General features: G+C 44.1%; 2 non-coding genes across 2 annotated transcripts; one reads left to right on the top strand and one right to left on the bottom strand.

Annotated features, from left to right (window-relative positions):
- Positions 1 to 3,931: 3,931 nt before the first annotated feature.
- Trnag-ccc (transfer RNA glycine (anticodon CCC)) lies at positions 3,932 to 4,002 on the top strand. Its single transcript has one exon. It is a non-coding gene; the product is annotated as a tRNA-Gly (tRNA).
- A 1,565-nt stretch (positions 4,003 to 5,567) lies between these two features.
- On the bottom strand, positions 5,568 to 5,727 carry LOC142855221 (U1 spliceosomal RNA). Its single transcript, XR_012911481.1, has one exon. It is a non-coding gene; the product is annotated as a U1 spliceosomal RNA (small nuclear RNA).
- Positions 5,728 to 16,675: the final 10,948 nt, after the last annotated feature.

The raw sequence follows: 16,675 nt of genomic DNA, 5'->3' as shown, positions 1-16,675 counted from the left end.
AGGAAACCCGCTGCACACAGACTCTTTGAAATAACAAAACAGTCACCGCAGTCACCTCTTTGAAATAACAAAACAGTCACCGCAGTCACCGGCAGTCTCGGAGTCTCGGAGTTCTTCACAATGCAGGCATTCTTTTTTTTTTCTTTTTTCTCTTTTTTTTCTTTTCTTTTTCTTTCTTTTTTTGCCATTTTTCTGTGTCAATTTGAATTAATTTGGTTCTGACATGAGCTTTGGTTCCCATTCTTGTCCCCATGTCTTTGACCAATGATCTAAGTTTTTCTGGGGGTGAGGGAGCCCAGTTGCCCTATTTTAGTGTTTATATACTTTACTTTTTAAAACATTCATTAATTTTTTTCTCTCCTTTGGAGGTGTATTTTCTAAAACTCTTTTAGTACTTGCTATAGGGTTGTCTGACATCCTTTTGTTTTCCACAGACCATGTTTAAGTGACATTCTTCCCTTTCCAATTTAAGCAGTGTGTCATCTCTCAGTGAAATATTTCAGCACCTCTGGAAATGCCCTTCTTTAGATGAATTATTTTTTAAAGTAGGACCTTATGTAGCCCAGGCTGGCCTCAGTTCCTTATGTGTAGAACATGGCCTTGAACTCCCCATCTTCCTGCCTCAGCTTTTCCAATGTTGGGATTTCAGGTTTATGCCTGAATTTTTTTTATCAATTTTTAGAAGATAAATATTATTTTAATAAGTCTTTTTCTGTTCTGCCAGCCAACTCCCAAATAATGACATGGGTTTATTCATTATGAGAGCTCAGCCTACAGCTCAGGCTTGTCCCACTAGCTCTTAGAACTTAAATTAACCTACAATTGCCCTGTGACTTCTTACCTCTCTTCCATCTTGTACCTTCTGTTTCCTCTCTATGTCCTCTGATGTCTCTCCAGCGCCTAAGTTCATCTCCTCTTCCTCTCTCTAACTGGAAGTCCCAACTAACCTCTTCCTATCTCTCTTTCCTTCTCTCCGCCCCCCACTCTTCCTGCCTAGCTACTGGCTCTTTATTAAAGCAATCAGAAGGCACCTCGGCAAAGACACATCTTCACAGTGGACAAAAAGATTATAGCATAAAAGATTATGTTATAGCGTAGGTTTTCCTTGCTGTGTCCTCTTTTACATGCCGTCAGATGGAGTCTTGGGAATTGCAGAAAGAAATCTGACATGCGTTTCCTCTCTGTTCCCGTGCATATACAACACTGTTTTCCCTGGAGTTGACTATAGCCTGTCTGGGGCTTATTCCGCACAATGACTCCTGGACTGAGTTTCTCAAGTCTTTGCATCTCTTCCTTCAATTGCAACAGGCCCAGACCTCCGTTAGCCTAGGTGATGCCCTGGGGGAAGTCCATTCAAGTCGTAAACTCCGCTAGTAGACAGCTGCGCTTGCCAAAACGAAAACAATGACCTAGTCCATCAAAGTCCACAGGTCTGAGAAAGTCTCTAAATGTACTAACCTTGCTTTTCAGATTCTGTGGTTCTGCTTCTGGCGAACTGTTCTTGTTAACTTAGGCGTGTCACCCCAGAATGAGGTTTTTGTGCTTAAAAGCTCACCCTGAGAAAGGTTCCATCTACACTGGGATCCTGAACACCCAGTGTGGTCACCACCAGCTCCTAATCATGACTTCCTTTCTTGTTTTTGTTTTGTGAGACAGAGCTTTTCTTGTGTAACAATTGTTATGGAACTCATTCTATAGATCAGGTTGTCCTCAAACTCACAGAGACCCGCCTGGCTCTTTTCCCCAAGTACTGTAATTAAAGGCCTGCACCACCATGCCTGGCTTACTAATGCCTTTCTATTGGTCTAAACCCACGTCTGAGTAGTATTGGAGAAGGGGTTGCTTGTTGGTTCCCGGCTACCTGGCTAGCTTAGACCTGAAATAATCACATAGAAACTGTATTAATTAAATCACTGCTTGGCCCATTAGCTCTAGCTTCTTATTGGCTAACTCTTATATTAATTTAACCCATTTCTTTTTATCTGTATATTGCCATGTGGCTGTGGCTTACTGGCTAAAGTTCTGATGTCTATCTCTGGCAGCTCCATGGTTTCTGTCTGACTTTGCCCTTCTTTCTCCCAGCATACATCCTAGCTTTCCCTGCCTAGTTCTGTTCTTCCCTGCCATAGGCTCAAAGCAGTTCTTTATTCATTAAGCAATAAGAGCAACACACAGTCAGAAGGACCTCCCACACCAGAGTAATCTTCTCTGGCAGATACTCCACACTATAATCTTTGCCATGGCTGGGGTTTTCAGCCATTGTTTCTTCAAACATTTTTCATTCTCCTCTACCCACAGTTTTCATGAGGCCCAGTTTTCCCATATTAGATCATTTAAGTTTGTCTTAGAATTCATGAATCTGTCCATTTTTTAAAAATTCTTTTTTGTCCTTAAATCTCAGTTTGAATATTTTTTTACATTTTTAAGTTTTTTATATATGTATAGGGTTTTGCCAACATATATAAATGCACAACCCATGTGTGCCTGATGCCCTAGGAGGCCGGAAGAAGGCACCAGACCCTGAGACTGGAGTAAGAGTTATGGGTGACTGTGTGGATGCTAGGAATTGAACGTGGGTCCTTTGGAAGAGCAGTCAGTGGCTTTAACCCCTGAGCCATCTCCAGCCCCAGATTGGGCATTCTCAATTGCTCAAGGATATATTTCCCTGATCAGGTGTTCTGCGATGTGTAACTTGCTACTAATCCCTCTAGGGAAGCTGCCTTCTCTAACATCTTACTTTTAATCTCTGCTGTCTCACTTGGTTGATTTTACTCATTCTGAATCTCCTTTTGAAGATCTGGGCCTATGGAATTTAGGCATAATAACTGAAAGTCCTGTCTCCTAATGCTAACCCCAGGACATGTCTGATTCTGTTTCACTGATGGAAATGGCTCCCTGGGCCTTGGCATGCCTGGTATTCCATGGTTGCTTTCCAGTGATGATAACTGAGTCCTTGGGGTTGGCACAGGCCCAGAGAAGACTGACTGAAGTCAGCCCACCTCCCTCCTGCAAACAGCTTGTCCAACAGAAAGGGGAAATTTGATGGTCCCAGACATTTGTTCCTCATCTTTTTCCTTTTTCTTTTCTCCTTTTTTTGGGGGGGGGGGGACAAGGTCATGGAGATCTGCTTCCCAAATGCTAGGATTAAAGGTGTAAGCCATGCCCAGTGCTCTTCTGTTTTCTTTATGACTTGCTTTTGTCTGTGTTAGATGTGGGGATGCATGTTCTCTCCGTACAAGCAGAAGTATCATGCTGACAACCTTCTCTATTATTCCTCGGATTGGTTATTTTCCTTGTTGCTTTGACCAAACACCTGACATTAGGAAAATTAAGAGAGGAAGGGTTCTTTTGGGCTTACAGTACAAGGGGACACAATTCGTAATAGAGGTGAGGGCAGGATGGTGCCTGAGATGCCCCATTGTACTGAGTACAAACCAGGAAGCATATGCAGAGAGGAAGTAGGCTCAGGCTTCGTTCACAACTCAACCTCTTCCTGTCTACTCCAGTGGACCGAGAGTGAGGACTGCCCGAGAAGGGTGTTCCTCCGTCTGTTCACACAGATAGGGTGTGGTATAGAATTGTCCCCAGGATCTACGTCCAGTGTGTTTCCACGACGTCTGAACTGAGCATGGTTTGGGCACTGGCAAACTTAAAGGGAGGCTTTTCAGAGCCACGTGCGAGTTTGGAACCGGAATTAGCATTTCCTTTCTAATGAGCTGAAAGTCATGCCCCGAAAGTCCTTGGGTGGCAAATCTGGCCCAGATTTATCACAGTCTAGCATGTAGGAGGACATGTGTTTCCTTGTCAGGACTGGAAAATTCAAAAAGTCATGAGGAAACGGTTTACATAGCTGTTTTCAGTAAAAATTCACTGAGACACGTGGTTTCTCTTACCTTTTCTCAATGTGCTGTCACAGAGCCTTCTCAAGGATGCATTGGTGGTTCAATGGTAGAATTCTCGCCTCCCACGCGGGAGACCCGGGTTCGATTCCCGGCCAATGCAGCTTGTTCTTTTTCTCCTCTTCTGCCTGCCACCAATGCAGCTTGTTCTTTTCTCCTCTTCTGCCTGCCACCCTCGCAATTTTTCTGTGCGACCAGAGAATGAACCAGTACTCTATCCTTTCAGACTGATTTTGGAAATGTTAACAGTGAACTTAATTAGCAATGGCTCAAACAGCTAAGTACTCTCATTTGTCAATGAGTACCGGCACAAATTTGTGAATATCGAATATCGCTACCACAGCTGTAATTAAACAGAGTCTTCCTGTTTCCGTTCAGACACCTTACCCTGAGGTTTTTATTCTCATAGCAGAAGATGACTTCACACCGATATTCTGGGCAGGAAAGAGACTAGGATGGGCAGGCAGAAGGTATGCAAACAGTTTGTTCAGGGAAGAGTACCATCCCCAGAGGCTTCTGCCTATGTGCTCTAGACTGTAACTGAGTTATAGGGTAACACCAGGCTGCAAGACAGCCAGAAAAGGGAGGTGACTGTCAAATTTATTGGGGTTAAAATGGACTGTGAAGCTGGATGTGGTAGCACACATCTTTAGTTTCAGCATTCAGGAAATTTAAACTCAGCAGAGACAGGAGAATCTCTGTGAGTTTGAGATCATTCTTACCTACATAGTGAGCTCCAGGCCAGGAAAAACTGAAGAGTGAGAGCTTGTCTTAAAAACCACAACAAAAGCCTTTCATGTCTAGGAACCCTGTCCCTAAAAGGCAAAAACCAAAAAAAAAAAAAAAAAAAAAAAAAAAAAAAATCTCCACCACCACCACCCAAAAACAACAATAACAAAAAAGTAAGAAAAAAAAAGGAAAAGAAAAAGAAAAAAATAGTGGAATGATTTGGAAGGCTTTTCAAGTCTGTGGATCCTGTCCTGGTTTTTCTCAGCATCCCTGAACTGCAGTTAATGGAGCCAAATAGAAGTCTCAGAGCTGGATGTCTCTCACTGCAACCATCCTTTCTGATGACAATTTTGTAGAGGACAGCAACTAAATAGTATCCTAAACGCAGACTTGGAAAAAAATAGGTTAGAAGACACAAACCGCAGAGCCCTAGGACTATTGTAATGCCAACTACACACTTGGTTAAAACTTACAGTCCCCACCAGGATTAACTCAGCATTCTCTCAACCCACATAAGGATTCTCTTCCGACCTCTACGGTACCAGTGTTACAGCTGAGAAGTATTTCATGTGCAAAGTAGGCAAAATATTCATACACAAAAGCTTCAAAAGCAAAACCTTTGTTGGTTTGTTTTATTATGTTCTCATTTCAAGCGTTACAGACCGGAAAAGACAAACAAAAGCAGGCACTTGCCAGTGACAGAAACATCTTTACCGTCTTTTGGGGACGTTAGGATTGCTTTCGCTCCTTTTGTACACATCAAACGTACACCCACACAGGACGTTAGATGGAACTCGCATTAATATGATCACCGCAAGGACAAGAAAGCAAAGAGAAGCGCATCCACGAGAGAACACGTGTCGAGCAGTGCTGTAGTTAAACATCAGCCTCCCCCCCTTGAACAAAATCAGACCACCTCTTTTTAACTACAAGGAAAACTAGGGGAGAGAGCGAACACATTTCCCCACTGCCACAAATTATGCAGTCCAGTTTCGCGCACTTGGGAGCTAAACCACAGAGGTTAGCACACCCCAAGTACAATGGGTGAGCCTCAGCCTGGGAAAGCCCACCCACCTGATCATGGTATCTCTCCTGCTTTCCCCCTCCGCAGCCCCGACTCAGCCCCACCCACCCTGTGCTCTGAACACGCAGTCACTTCTCCGCATGCGTGTGCTAGCTTTCTCGGACGCACATTTATGTTCTAAGTCTATCTGCCACGTACAGCCCGGCTTTTCTTCCCGCGTCCTGAGAAATCTCCACGGTCTCCAAAGAGATGCAGACCCTGAGGCTCGTGCGCACCACTTACCTGCAAACATCACGCCCCTCTCGCAATGGGTCCTGCTTTTAGCCTGTGGGTTTACCCTCATGACATTTTCGCTATTTTATTGGCTCATTGGCCATGATAAATTTTGAAATTTTGCTTTAAGGTTTACAGCACCACCTTTTACTTTCCCACAGCCTGTGCTCAAGGACTATTCTCCCTTCCCGGTGCTTATGCGGTTCTTACCGTGAAGTTTGCTTCTTCCAAGTTTGTAGACCCCACAATTTATTGTTACTATTTTTGTCTAAACAGTCAATTTTTAAACTTTTTGTTTTATTGTTTTAAGACAGGGTTTCTCTGTGTAGCCTCGGCTGTCCTGAAACTCTGTAGACCAGGCTGGCCTCGAACTCAGAGATTCTCCTGCTTCTGCCTCCCGAGTGCTTGGATTAAAGGCCTGTACCACTACTTCCTGGCATCAGTAATTTTCCCCCCAAACAAAATTTCAGTAATACCCTCATTTTTTTCCTTTCTTTTTTCTTTTTTCTCCAGAGACAGGGTTTCTCTGTAGCTTCCGAGCCTGTCTGTCCTAGAACTAGCTCTTATAGACCAGGCTGGCCTTGAACTCACAGAGATCTGCCTGCCTTTGCCTCCCAAGTGCTGGGATTAAAAGCCTGCGCCACCACAAATGCTGGTAAGAGATGTGTAGCACCATGCCTGACTTCCAACAGTAATACTGGTGATAATAAATACAGGGACCACATCCATGTCTGTGATGAGAAAATATCTAGATAAATGTGCTTCGCTCTCACTACAAAGAGAACGTATTTATCTGAGAAGTTGTTGATGTCAACTCTCGAAACAGGAATGGCAGCACCCACATTAATAATAACAACAAATACTAAGAAAACATTTCTTCCACTGAGTCCTCAGACTCCTTTAATATTTGGGACCCCGTGTGAAGCCAGAGCTCCTACCAGTCTGCTTTACCGTCTAGATCTTGTCTGTGATTTTTGCCGGGGAATAAGGCAAGTAGACAGAATGACAACCATATTTTTTTATCTGCAGATTTGTTAACCATTAAGGAAGCCAAATAAAAGAAAATTGAACTTGTCAAGCTAACAGACGCTCTCAGGACAGTTAGCAATGGACAGAGATCACCTCTGTTTCCAAGTCCTAACAATAAACTCAAACTGGGGCCATCCTCTCCTCATGTTGTGGGTTTGAAACCACAGCTGTACAATGTCTGGGCTTTCTCTGAGGGTGCGGGTAGGCGTGGGTAGGTGCGGGTAGGTCCTTATGGCCCAGAAATGTGTTGCTCCCTAAGGTGACGGCCATTGCTTGGTCTCAGCTCTGGGCCTGAGATCCTTTTCCTTGGCCCTGTTTCATTTCTGTTGTTAAAAGTCAGGCAGCAAGATGTGAGGCATGGAAACCACAGACATGACATCTGAAGCATCCCACAGCCGTGAATGTGTACACAGGAAGGATGCTTATTAGAGAGAGGAAAAGACACGTGCGTGCACAGGCCTGGGGAGAGCTGGTGCTGAGAAGAAAACACGGAGTGGGCGGGTCCAGCTTTGAAACCGCCTAGCATATGTGCATACTGACGTGGCTTACATAGCTGTAGCTTCTGCAGGGTAGATCAAGATCACAGGCTTTGAGGCCCTGGATGGCTATGTACGTTGCCACAACACTTGATGGTGTATGCTTCGCTCTGGAACCCAGAAGTGCCAGTGCTTCAGGTGTCTAGACATTTTGGCAGAACTATGGGTGATAGAAATGATAACATTTCACCCTTATATTTATTATGAAAATTGGGAGGTTAAAGGTAACAGATGGGCAGGAATGGGCATCACGTCTAACAAGACTACTTCCTGCTGATGCGTGGGCGTCAGACAGTTGGGGTGCTTGACCACGTCTTGGGGTAGCTGGTTACTTCAGGGTTTTCTGGTCTTTGGGGAACTGGCTGACAGGCAGCTTGGACCTGACAAGATGCTGGCAATGCTGAAGATTGTGTCTAGAAAAATTTTTCTCCTGGTGATAAAATTTGAGATCCTGGTGATTGAGGGAGGAAGGTCCCAAGATAGAAGGTGGGGGGGGGGTCCCCAGAGTCCTCAATAAAAAATATATGGTACAGACCTAAACCAACAATTCTCAACAGATGAATCTTAAAATGTCTGAAAGACACTTAAAAATGCTCAAGTATAATATCCTTAACCATTAGAGATGCAAATCAAAACTCTGAGATTCCATCTTATCCCTGTAGAAATTGCCAAGATTAAAAACAACGTTGACAATTTGTGCTTAAGAGAATGTGCGGTAAAGGAAAAAAAAAAACAACAAACTCCCCCATTGCTGGTGGAAGTGCAAACTGGCACAGCCACTTTGGATACTAGTGTGGTGATTTTTCAGAAAATTAAGCAACAATCTACCTTAAAACTCAGCAATACCAGTTTTGCGCCTATGCAACAAAGATGCTCAACCAATAAGGACATGCGCCAAACTATGTTCATAGCAAAATTACTTTGTCATAGACAGAATTTGAAAACTACCCAAAATGCACCTCTTCTACAATATGATAAATGAGAGGCATCACCCTTTACAATAGCCATAAATACCATAAAATATCTTGGAGTAGCTTTAACCAAACAAGTAGAAAATTCTATACGATAAGAATTTTAAATCTTTCAAGAAGAAATTTCAGACACCAGAAAATGGAAAGATCTCCTATTCTCTTGTGAAGGTAGAACCAACACAGCAAAAATGACAATCTTACTGAAACCTACAGATTCAGTGCAATGCCCATTAAAATTATAGCAAAATTCTTCACAGACCTCAAAAGAACAATCTTCAACTTTGTAAGAAAAAAATACTCAGGATAGCCTAAACAATCTTATAAATCCTGTAAATCAAGGAACTTCTGAATGCATCACAATCCATGGTTTTAAACTTCACTACAGAGCCACAGTACTGAAAACACATTGAAAAGGTATGAGGATCAAAAGAACTGGTATCAGTTCACCTTGGATATAAATCCACATGCCTACAAACAGCAGATTTTTGACAAAGAAGCAAAATTGTGAACTGGAAAAAGAAGCATATTTAACCTGCTTGTTTATTTTTAATTGTCCTGAAGCTGCAGCTTTCTGAGGCTACTTTTTCAAACCTGCCTTTCAACTCCCTGCTGAAGCCAGGACACTTGGCAGGGGGCAGGACACAGGCTCCCCCACCCCCCCACCCCCCTCACCCCCCCACCCCCCGTCTGCCAGCCTGCCATCACAAGCTCTGGTGCATATAGCCATACCAATTTTAAACTATTTTTTTTTATTTTAACTTGTAATCGTAAAATTAGGAGAATTCCTGAATCCTCTCCGCTGTTCTATTAGACAACTCTGGGCTACCGACTGTGTGGGGTAAAATTTGTTCTCTAAACGTACTCCCGCAGGTGGGTTAGATTCAGCTGGTTACTGTGTGCCGCTGGCGCCTGGCGTCTCAATCTCAGCAGTAACCTAGGCGATTCTTGGGCCAAATGCCATAGTTCCTTTACTTCTCCTACCTGTTTAGCTAGCGATAAAAGTTGCATTTCTGCGGCTAGCATGCTTACAGGCTCTAAATCTCTCTGCCTCTGTTTCTGCTCCATTTTAACTCCCTTTAGCTATCAACATATCTAACTGAATACTCTTTCCTTATCCCATATATGAAACTCATTATTTACAAATTTTTGCTCCTGCTTTAAACTCCCCACTTCTCTATACTTCTTGAAACTCTATTCTTTATTTCTGAGTGCACATTACTCACATATGCACCTGTGCTGCAATTTTTTATCTCGTGGGTTCCTCACGTTCTCCTCTGTACGTCTGGTCACTTCTTCCATGTTTTTTGGGGTTCACCAATCAGTCTCGCATACGGGCACCATTATGTCAGGGTCTGGTGCCAGCCCGGAGCCTAAATTATTTCTCCTGGACCTGAGGAGAGGAGTGGGAATAAACTCACAACTCAAATGGCTTTATCGGGAGGGAGATTCTCAGGGATCCCTCATGAAATCCTGAGTTCACATTCTGAAAATTCCTCTGCATTTTTTCTCCAAACAGACTTATATACCAGAACATAAACTGAGGGGGAAATTCATTGGCATTCTGCTTCCGAGGTAACCAGGCGACTGTCTCTGGTCTCGTCCCCACCTTTGACCACACCTTTCTATGCCCATTTTGTCTCCCTATCTTCCTGCTCTGGATGCCAGCTCTGTCACATAGGCAAAATTAGCATCTCTATCCCAGGCACCCTCCACATTACAAAGAAGGAGCAGAACAACATTAGCATATCCTGACCCTTTGTTAGGGAGGTGACCACCTCCTGTGCTGCAGGTGCAAACTGTGGCCTGGGATTCTGGTCGCCATACCATGTAGAAATATGGGTCTACAGTATGGAATATGAGAATGCCAGGGAATGTTAAGAGCCTTAGATAAAGTTTGAGAGATCTGGGAGGTAAACCCTGGACCATTATCTGACTGAAGAGAGGTTTGGATTTCAATCTGGGGCTATTTTCCTGGAGAAGAACATCAAAAGCTGTCTGGACCCTCTTGTTAGTGGCAGGAAACACTTCAATCCACCCAGACATGGTATCTAACAAAACCAAGAGATATTTAACCCATCTGACTGTGAGCATATGAGTAAAATCAAGCTGCCACTCAGTCCCTAGAAGGGAAACCCTGACCTGGTGGGTGGGAAAAGGGAAGTTACCATACTTGGACTTGGAATCTAACCTTTGACAGATTTTATAAGACACAGTGATAGTTTTTAGGAACTTTAAGTCTTCCAGGTGGATTGGAGATGAGCCTTGACAAAGTGAGACAGAGCCTGACTATTTGGATGAAGAGTTGATGTAGGTTGGACAAAATTGGCCAAGTGTCAGGTGGTGACTGTGAGAATGTGGGGTGTACTGTATGAACCCCCTGAGGTGATTGGGGTAAGTCTGGCCCTGGAAGGCTGCTGCACTGGCTGCTTGGTCAGCTCGGTTATTTCCCTTAGACATGATGGAGTCTGATCCCTTAGAGATGATTAGATTCTGATGAGACCGGCAGTGAATAATTCCTATAGCTCTGCGGAGATGGGAGGCCTTTAACATGGCCATAATGTAGCCTAGTTAATTATGGATCCTCCTTTTGTTGTAAGAAGCCCTTGCTCTTTCTAGATAGCAGAGTAGGCAGGGAAAATAAAAAAGCCAATTTTTATTTGGTGTGGGAAGAGAGGGGACACCTGTGGAAACCTCCACCTGCTGTCTGGTTTATTTGGGAATGGGGAGAATTGGACTCCTTTCTTTTTTTTTTTTTTTTTCAAGACAGGGTTTCTCTGTGGCTTTGGAGCCTGTCCTGGAACTAGCTCTTGTAGACCAGGCTGTCCTCGAACTCACAGAGATCCGCCTGTCTCTGCCTCCCGAGTGCTGGGATTAAAGGCGTGCGCCACCACTGCCCGGCTGGGACTCCTTTCTTAATAATAAAAGAAAATGATTATGGACAGCAAGTCACCAAAGCACAGGAAAAACGGGTAAACTTTACACCACTGGCTAAAGATACGCATATCACAGGGCAACCAATATGTAATTTGTAAACACAAAACCCTAGAACCAAGTTATTTAAAACAACCATTTGGTGTGGGAATACCAAAATAAATCCAAGAGATGCAGGTAAGTAGTATCGATGGAAGGAAGGCTCGGGGCCACTGGTTTGCTCCACAGTTCTTCAGAAGGACCACAGAGCAGTGCGTGCCCTACCCAGGTACCCCAGCCACCGTGGAGAGAAGAGCGATGGAGGGCTTTCATGTGCTTGGGGGAAAATACTGCACCTGCAAGAGTGGCATTGACCCATGGACTTCTCAGTTAGTGACTGCCCTCACCAACCAACCAAGGCACAGATGCCTGCACTCGGTACTGCTCACAGTGCATAGGCGTTGGAGAAATCACTTCTGCAGAACAGGCTGGTCTAAAGAAAGCCACCCGGCATGAGCCAATCTGAACTTGACTGAGCCTCTGGTGAGCACCCACCATCAGGCACGAGGCTCATTGCGATACTATGAGTGGTTAGTACTCTGCATTGTAGCCACAGCAACCTCGGTTCAAATCCGAGACACAGCAATCAACATCCTTCCCATCTGGCATGCTGCTTTCTTGTCCCCTGCACCCCACGCCTAGCTAATGTCTTGACACAGACCCCAGCCTCCCTAGTTCAACTCCCGCGGACACGGAGGAACTCAAACACTGTTAGTACAGTTTGCTGCTTGGAGTCTTCACTGTCAATCACGCTGTCTCGGGTGGACTCACAACATCACCTTCACTGTCAATCACCCTAGGCCCAGGGCATAGTAAGCACCATCTTTGAGCAACACCCCTAGCCCAGGTTTTGGTCATGTCAGCATGATGCAGGGTCTGAATGTTCCTATCTGGTATTAGTCTTAGTAATAACACATTAGTGGGAAATCCTGTTTTCTATGTCCTGCCCTCCCTTTATGTGTCCTCCCCCATTCCTAGTGATGGCTCCTAGTAATGGAGTCTCAACTGGCCATCTCCTTCACCAGGCAAGGGTTCCAGTGGTAGGACTGGGCTGCACTCAATTCAGTTGTTGGTCAAGGTGCCCCATGGAAATCTCCAAACCACCCAGGCTGCTGCTAAGACACAGGGCTGCTCTCCAGAAACTGCCAACAGGACCCATTGCTGAGGTAACACCACACATGGAACATGGGGAAGTCAAGCTTAGTCATACAGGAATCCTGCATCCCACCTTCTAGTCTCTATAGGAAAAGAAAAGCAGACACCAACCAACCCATTCACAAAACCATTGACCTACAAAATGTCCTGCCTACAAAATAAGAAGGGTAATCGGGGCACAGAACTTGTGTGAATAGCCAACCAGTGTCTGATTTGACTTAAGGCCCACTCCACAAAAAGGAACCCACATCCAGCACTTGCTTGTGTAGCCAAGAACCAGAGTAGCTATTATATATATATATATATATATATTATACATATATTATATATATATATGAATGATAGATAGATAAAAAGATATGAAAGACCTGGATAAATTCAGACCCCTCTAGCAGAAAAAATAGAGCCAAAAATCTAAGCAGGGAGAGAAGAATCAAAAATCTAGATTAACTGTTTCAGTGAAGATAAAGTTAGATTATATTCTTGAGAAACAGGGAGTTACCCCCTTGTGATTATCGCTGGTATTTTCAGAATTTTCAATGACCACTGGTATTTTTGGAATTTTCCAATGATGCCCTCCCTATCCCTTTTGGATAGTTTCTTCCCTTAAATACTTCTTCTCCCAGTTACTCGGGGTCAAACTCTCTATCACTGCGTGGGAAATGAATTTTGGCCCCAGTGCACTGGTTCCTGTCCTGTGAATAAACCTCGTGTGATTGCAGCAAGGACGGTCTCTCGTGAGTTACTGGGGAGGTCGTGTTATCCTGAGAGTTGAGAGTCTCCCTGCTCTAGAGGTCTTTCAGATAGATAGATAGTTAGAGAGATAGTAGATAGCCCAGTAGTAGACAGTCCAGAGACCTAGGATAAAATCAAACACTACTAGTTTATGAAAAAATATTTTACCCTATGTCTCTGGGCTATCATCTATCTATCTATCTATCTATCTATCTATCTATCTATCTATCTACCTACCTATCAACCATCTCTCTCACTTTTTTATAGTCTTGCACAGAAACACTCTCCACAGGAGGTATGTGGCCACTGATACAGGATTCTTTTACTCCAGCTAGTCATAAGGCTCCTCATAATATTGCTTACTTAGACTATCAAGAGGGGTTCCTTACCCCACCTCTCTATTCACAATAGGGTCTTCTCAGATTCTGCATAGGATTACGCAGTCCTAACCTGTATTGTCAACCTAGATGAGAGGTGAAGAAATCCATTCCAATCAGACAGTCAGCGATGCTGGGGCTGGGTCCGGGACCTATGTGAGCCCTGCATGGATGTGTGGCAGCCTAAGACAATTAGCATGCCTGCTTCATGTGCCTGTCTCTACAGGTCTCAAGAAACGTCTGTCTTTGGTTGGAGGTGATCCAATCTACTGATAGAACACATATGACTGGGAGGACAGAGTCAAGGGCAGGGACTGGAGAGATGGCTCATGCATTAAGAGCACTTTTGGCTGTCTCAGGAGACCTACCTAAATAAAGCATATACTTTATAAGCAGTCGGGACCAGGCAGAACACAGAAAAGCTTCCGACTACAGTTAGTTGTGTTTCCCTTCAGTTTGCTCTGCATGATGATGTCATGAACATGTTGTACCGTGTGTGTACCACATTCTACTGAAGCTAAATATATGACCTCAGGGATGCAATATGTCTAAATTTTCTGTAGACTTGTGGGCACACATGGAGCAGGCCATGCCATCCGTATCCATATCCGAGGTGCCATCTGCCCGTGCAGGCCATGACTGGAAAATCACTGTGCAGCCCGAGCTACCTGGAACTTGCAGTTACAGATCCACGCCTGTGAGTTGTGGGTTTACAGGAGTGTGACAGCTCATCTGACTAAAGAAGACTCTGAAGAGTGAAAAGTTGGAAATAGCTTTTTATTCATAAAACATTCATTTTATTCAATGGGGGCTTTAAGACAGCGATCATTTAAGACAGTGTGTAACCTTAGCAAACTATTAAAACAATGGTAATAATAAAAGAAATAACAAAAACTTACACTAAAATGAAGAAAACCAAAAAACTAATGCACAGATATACTTAGATATAAACCAACCAAACCAAAACAATCTAAAACATAACAAAAACAACCAACCAAATAAAATTAAACAAAATTCCCACTTTCCCTTGAAATATTCTTTAAGAAAAAGCAAATCAATAACATGAGACACGAGGAAGTGGATTAGTCTCTAGTGAATTATCATCACCAACACTTGTGTGTGATAAGGGGTCAAGGTCAGCTCTGCACTAGAGAGAATCCTGGGCCTTTGGGTGTGGTCTGTCTGGATAGCAGTGTGACAGAGTCTTCCTTGTCAGATTCCACATCACATATGCAGTCAGCTTGCAAAGCACTTGACAGTAGCTGACAGAATGACTCTTGTTCACCCACATATCTCCCTCCATGATGTTTTGCCCACAGTAGGACCACTTGGTGATGGATGTTCGGCTTCTGAGTAATTTTTGGGGTTTCCTCTGAATCTCAATCTTATTTCTGATGCAGTCTTTTCTCTGAAAATTGTGAGCCAACAGTGGTGAAACGGATTGTGGCTGGATCCTCTGATGATTGGTTGATATTGGCCTCAATATTGAATTCACAGCAGAAAGGGACATGGCTTTTTCAGAGGAGGCCTGGATCCTGGAGTGTAGAATGTCATGCCTTCAAGGTGTGTCTGGTTTCCTCCAGGCTTCTCAGTTCTCTTACGAGGTGCTGTCAGAGAAGAAATGGAAATCAGACATAGAAACAGTCTCTCTGGGGCACAGGCAAGAACAAAATCAGGGCCTTTTCACCCCTAGTAAAGAAAAGTCAAGGAAGGAAACCCACACCGTGAACCCCTTGTTTGTGGGAATAGGCTCAATGGTGGCTCACTTGCCTGGCACATAGCGCTCCTGCTGCAGCAGCTCCATCTGCAGGAGGCTCTCCTCCTGGGCTGTGGTCTGTTCCAGTTCATGCTGGAGATGTTCAAACCTAGAGGAGGAAGGCAGCTGGAACACAGGCCTGGTGGGGCCCTGCAATGTCAGCTTTTGAGCCCCCATCAGCCAGACAATCCAGCATCACCTTTTAGCTGAGCTCATTGACTGCTTCCCCAAGGGAAAAGTGTCAGAGCAACCCTGGGCTGGATGTTTTTCTCAATGTTTAAAAACTGCTATAAGTTGAACTGAAAAAGTACACAGTGCTGGGCTTGAAAAAACAGAATTTTTTAAGAGTCCAAAATATTATTTTGGAAAGATATCAATACCCGAGTCACATTCAGTAAAGATATTCCTGGCTTTAATTAGATACCAGGTGAAAGTGAGCAACCTGTCAAACTCTATGTCTGCCCTCTAGTGGAGCCCACACAACACTGCAGATCAGGCTCTGATGATCCTACAGCCAGAACCTGCATGGGGTTAATTTGTCAACTCCTAATCTGTTTATGGCCAGAGTAAATCTTCTCACAGGAAATTGATGAACCCTGCAGAGAGCCTGCAATCAGCAGGAGTGTGCTGCATCCAAGTTAGCAAGAAGACTAGAAACTTCTCTCTAAATGTGATGTTCCTGTAGGAAAATAAACTGGCAGAGGACACACTGTCCTTCACAGTTGACCTCCTGCTTCTCACAAGAGAAGGAGGGGACACAATCCCCAGAAGAATAATAACCAAGCATATTTTCCTGGACAAATGCTTCTGGTGATTAGCCAAATCATATTCTGTGGTATTTTGTACAACGGTGTGGGTGTGAGCCTTGCCAAATAGACTAAAACCCAAACAGGTCAGGGACCCCAAAACAGAGAATCCACTAGACCACAACTGCTTCTGTCAGTCCGTGCTCCTACCTCGTCTGGGACTCAGTGAAGCGATGCTGCTGCTTTCCTGCCAAGTCCCTTAGATGGGTAACCAGTTCCTTCTGCTTCCTTAGGAGTCGAAGGTTTTCCTCCAGTCTTCGATGTTTCTATTCATCAGAGGATTGTGTTCTTAGGTCAGGGTTGTCTGCATCCAGGTACACATGTGTGCTTGAATGTACACAAACTCAAACAAACACAATTACACAGTCCTGATCATCACAAGTACATGGATGCTCACATGCAAGCACACTGCATT

The sequence above is a fragment of the Microtus pennsylvanicus genome, chromosome 7, assembly GCF_037038515.1.
Source record: "Microtus pennsylvanicus isolate mMicPen1 chromosome 7, mMicPen1.hap1, whole genome shotgun sequence".
Lineage (NCBI taxonomy): Eukaryota > Metazoa > Chordata > Mammalia > Rodentia > Cricetidae > Microtus > Microtus pennsylvanicus.
Note: the sequence above shows the minus strand (reverse complement) of the source record. Positions and strands in the feature narration are given on the sequence as shown.